Here is a 5,081-nt window from a genome sequence, read left to right as displayed (position 1 = left end):
CAGTTGGGCACAGGGTGCCTGATTGAGGGCCGCCCCTGTCTCCCAACCCATCCCCGGGACCCAAGATGCCCCCCTCCACCCAAACGACCAGTCCAGCCTCACCAGGGAAGGACCGATCCCCGGTGAGGCAAGCCCAACTTACCTGGCCTCCTGGCTCCATCAGGTTGGCTGGGCTGCCGTTCCAGCAGTGGCCACTGCTCCCGGTGGCTCAGTGGACTAAGAGCTGCTGGCCCACTGATTGGCCGGCAGCTCACTGAGGTGGGACCTCCTCCCTCAAGTGGGTGAAAGTCCTGCTTAGGGACAATTAAAGCCTGGGGACCCATAAAATGCGGGACGGATCCCTGAGCGAGGCGGAAGCGGGTTCGCCACCGACATAAAAGTCAGTGGCAAATTCCCGTCTGCCTCAGGTAAAATCCAGCCCGTTCACTCTGTTTCTGTCACTCTGATGCTGCCTGACCTGCTGATTATTTCCAGCATTTTCTGTTTTTATTTCAGACTCCCAGCATCTGCAGTATTCCGATTTGTATTACTGGTTTATCTTCAGATTGTTTAAATATTTTGCCTTTTACTAAAGAGTTCCAGGGAATGAAACATTCAGAGTTTGAAACAATTTTTTGAGGCCCTGCTTCTTGTGGGGCTGCTTAAAGGATGAAAGATTTATGTTTTGTTGTTTAATATGCAAATGGGTAATTTGAAGTAAATGGCCTGGAATTTGGGGTCACTGGTAAAGTAACAATGCTGACGGCTGACCTCGGGGAAAGCTGCCCACAAAGATCGAGTGTCATTACCACTCCAAAATTCGGGCCAGTGTTTCTGTTGTGACTAGTTTTTGGTGAGTGAGCTGAATGCTCAGTGTTAGGGTTGCATAGAATTACATAGCATGTTTCTGTGCTGTAAAGTCTATTTGGCCCAACTGGTTTGTACCAGTGTTTCTCGTATCATTGAATGTTACAGTACAGATGGAGGCCATTCAGCCCATTGTGCCGGACCTGGTTCTATGGTAGAGCTATCTATTTAATTCCACTCTCTTCTTTCCCCATAGCCCTGTAATTTTTGTCTGCACTTCCCTTTCCAAAGTTACTACTGAATCTGCTTCCACCGCTCTTTCAGGCAGCGCGTTCCAGATCACAACAACACACTGCGTAAAAAAATGTTTCCTCGTGTCACCTCATCTCCTTTTGCCAACCACCTTAAATCTGGATTCTCTGTTTACCGATCCTTCTGCCACTGGCAAACAGATTTCCTTATTTACTGTATCGAAACCCTTCATGGTTTTGAACATCTTTACCGAATTTCTCCTTAACCTTCGCTACTCTAAGAACAACCCCAGTTTTGCAATATAACTGAAGTCTCCAATCGCTGGTATCATTCCAGTAAATCTCCAACATTGCTAAGAAACAGCTAAGAGACAGGCAAATTCAGTCCAACGGGTCTATTGTGCATTGTGTGCCGTAATTTTATAAAGTGCATTTAATTACCACATCTATAAAATTTCCTTTAAACCTGTTTCTTAGAAAGTTTTAAAAAAAAAGATTTTATTTAATTCTGGTATCAAAGAGAGAAACAAATGAAAATCCTGGTGAATCAATGGCTGGAGTGGGAGGAAGCTGGTATGCAGTATAAACACAGCACAAACCAGTTGGGCTGAATGGCCTGTTTCTGTGCTGTAAATTCAATGTAATTCTAAACCTGTTCTGACCCTTCCAGTTTTTGACGCATGTTTGTGCTTGTAGTTATTATTGAGCTGCTACCTATTCTGATGAAATTGCTATTTTGTTCTGGATAATTGTTTAGTCAGCCAGCTTTCTAAGAACTTTCAAGTCAGTAAGAGACCAATTAGTGTTGCTTTCTCACTCCCTGTTCAAACATATAATAAAAACAGAAAATGCTGGAAATACTCAGCAGGCTGGGCAACATCTGTGGAGAGAGAAACTGTGTTAACTGTTTCAGGTCAATGACCTTGCATCAGGACTGCTGAATTTTGTTCAATGTGAGAACACGTTCAGCCAGGTGGAGGAGGATGGTGGTGGTTGGGGACTCGTTCAATGAAGTGGCGGAGGGTCCTCAGACTGACCTGGTGGAGGATGGAGGTGTAGAGGGACTTGAGGTCCGTGTGCAAAGAATACATTTAGGGCTGTGAGTTTGGAAATAGTTAAAGTGGTGGAGCCTGCCGAAAGAGTTGCAGATATAGATCAGAAGAGACTGGACACGGGGAGAAAATAACAGTCAGGGCAAGAGGTTCTGTGGCTCAGGAACAGGCTGAAATGATGGGACCTACTGAGGCAGTCCTGGATCTTGGGAAGTTCTGGTGAAAGGACATTGAACTGAAACGTTAACTCTTTTGCTCTTTCCGCATATGCTGTCTGACCTGCTGAGTGCTTCCAGCATTTTCTGTTTTTATTTCAGATTTGCAGCATCCACAATATTTTGCTTTTGTGATAATGTGCAGTACTCAGTTTGCCCAGGAGGGGGAGCCAATAATCTCTAATTCTAGCCATATTGACCGGAGTGAAATACATCCTTAAATCTGGACAGAGCAGATCAGGTCAAATTTATCAATGAAAACGTATGGGGATTGGGGACAGAATGGGTGGTGAGTTACTGTAATACTAATTTGGAGTCCATGGAGGTGCTCTGCAGCCAAGACCTTGCGTTAAGGTTGTCAATTCAGATAAGATGTGCTCCCGGAGGTTTCATGCCTCCAGCAGCCTCACCATGTCAAGCAGTCTTTTTATAATCTCATCTGATAAAGAAATGTTCAAATAAATTACATTTATTAACTCCTCCCCAGCCTTATTTTTCCCTGTTTTTGCTCACGTCAATGACATTAATTTTTAATTCCAGGAGACTTCTGGATTTCAAGAGGGTTATAAATTGTTTTGCAACGGGGGCTGATGAAGTTTTTATTGAATTTTTTGAGTATTTATTGAATCTCCCCCTCCCGCTGATCTTGAATTTTGATTTTTTTTTTTTGTTTCTCGGCTTCCTCTGTGTCATGTGTAGAGTTTATAACCAGGACCATATGAAGGTGACCTGCTTTCACTGCACTTCTTAACGACATTTTACGAGATTAGTGCTTCAAGGGCGCACAATAAAACATTGAAAGATATTATAGCTTGTGACCTTCCCCAAGTGGATTCCTTCTCTGCCGGCTCCATCTGAAGAAGGCCTCACTGTGTAAACATTGTTTGAACTTTCGTGTTTTGCTCATTCCTTCTCCCACCCACGTATGGGTCAAGAACCCAAGCTCTCAATGTGGGAGAATTTGTGGAGGGTAAATAGTTTATTGTCACTTTTTATTGTCCAGAACTCTTGTGCAGACGCTGCTACTTGGGAAAGGCGAGTACATGCAACAATTCATGGGATTTACCAATGTACGAAAATGAGGGGCATGACAGACCAGCTGATTCATCAAGCCTGCCGCACACATATGATGGCTGGAACATCATGGCTGGGCACATCCTGTCCACTTAATTGCATTTTAAATAGCCCAAATCCTTAGACCATTGAAGCTTATTCCTTAACTCAAGCTCTCCCATCACAGAAAGCAGCTGTATTTTAAATATCCCACAAAGTCCAACTGCCTGACATTTTTTTTTAATCGTTCATGGATGTGGGCATCGCTGGCTAGGCCTGCATTTATTGCCCATTCCTAATTGCCCTTGAGAAGGTGGTGGTGAGCTGCCTTCTTGAACCGCTGCAGTCCATGTGGTGTATGTACACCCAGAGTGCTGTTAGGAACGGAGTTCCAGGATTTTAACCCAGTAACAGTGAAGGAACGGCGATATAGTTCCAAGTCAGGATGGTGTGTGGCTTGGACGGGAACTTGTAGGTGGCGGTGTTCCATGCATCTGCTGCCCTTGTCCTTCTAGATGGTAGAGGTCGCAGGTTTGGAAAGTGCTGTCGAAGGAGCCTTGGTGCGTTACTGCAGTGCATCTCGTAGATGGTACACACTGCTGCCACTGTGCTTCGGTGGTGGAGGGAGTGAATATTTGTGGATGGGGTGCCAGTCAAGCTGGCTGCTTTGTCCTGGATGGTGTCGAGCTTCTTGAGTGTTGTTGGAGCTGCACCCATCCAGGCAAGTGGAGAGTATTCCATCACACTCCTGACTTGTGACTTGTAGATGGTGGACAGGCTTTGGGGAGTCAGGAGGTGAGTTACTCGCCACAGGATTCCTAGCCTCTGACCTGCTGTTGTAGCCATGGTATTTATATGGCGACTCCAGTTCAGTTTCTGGTCATTGGTAACCCCCAGGATGTTGATAATGGGGGATTCAGTGATGGTAATGCCATTGAATGTCAAGGGGAGATGGTTGGATTTGCTCTTGTTGGAGATGGTCATTGCCTGGCACTTGTGTGGCACGAATGTTACTTGTCATTTATCTGCCCAAGCCTGGATATTATCCAGGTCTTGCTGTATTTCTGCACGGACTGTTTTAGTATCTGAGGAGTCGCGAATGGTGCTATTACAAACATTTATCACTCTTTGAATAAAAATATTCTTGGCAGTGTCTCCTTTAAGTTTACTTTGCACTTACTTTCCGTTTACACCATCTTGGACCTATGTTCCTGGTCTATCTTATTTAAATCAGTCTATATGCTTTATACTTTGGTGTGATTTCCTCTTTAAGGGTTTCGTCATGTCTGGATCTGTTGCAGGCTTCGAGTTAAAAGCTTCTCATTTTCATAGGAACCAGTAGAGTGGAAAACCTTCAAAAAGAGAACAGACACAAACCAAAGGATTAAAAGCCAATTAGCTCAAGTGTAATCTGCACTGGAGTCTTATATTTTGAAGGAGAATGTTAAGAGGTTGATCTAGTGGATTCACAGGTAGTAAGTGGGTGGTAGATCTTACATTACATAGTATTTACAGCAGGGAAACAGGGAATTCGGCCCATCTGGTTTATGCCGGTGAGCCTCCTCCCTCCCTACTTCATCTCACCCTATCAGAATATCCCTCTTTTTTTATTCTCCCTCATGTGTTTATCTAGTTTCCTCTTAAATGTATCCATGCCAGTTGCCTACTCCTTGTGGTTGTGAATTCCACATTCTAACCTCTCTGATTAAAGAAGATTCTCCTGA

General features: G+C 44.4%; 1 non-coding gene across 1 annotated transcript; it reads left to right on the top strand.

Moving 5' to 3' along the window:
• Window positions 1-526: 526 nt before the first annotated feature.
• Window positions 527-639, top strand: LOC137352645 (U5 spliceosomal RNA). Its single transcript, XR_010969748.1, has one exon. It is a non-coding gene; the product is annotated as a U5 spliceosomal RNA (small nuclear RNA).
• The last annotated feature ends 4,442 nt before the right edge of the window (window positions 640-5,081 follow it).

Source organism: Heterodontus francisci, chromosome 38 (genome assembly GCF_036365525.1).
Source record: "Heterodontus francisci isolate sHetFra1 chromosome 38, sHetFra1.hap1, whole genome shotgun sequence".
NCBI classification, from domain to species: Eukaryota; Metazoa; Chordata; class Chondrichthyes; order Heterodontiformes; family Heterodontidae; genus Heterodontus; species Heterodontus francisci.
This window is presented reverse-complemented; position numbering and strand designations above follow the sequence as displayed.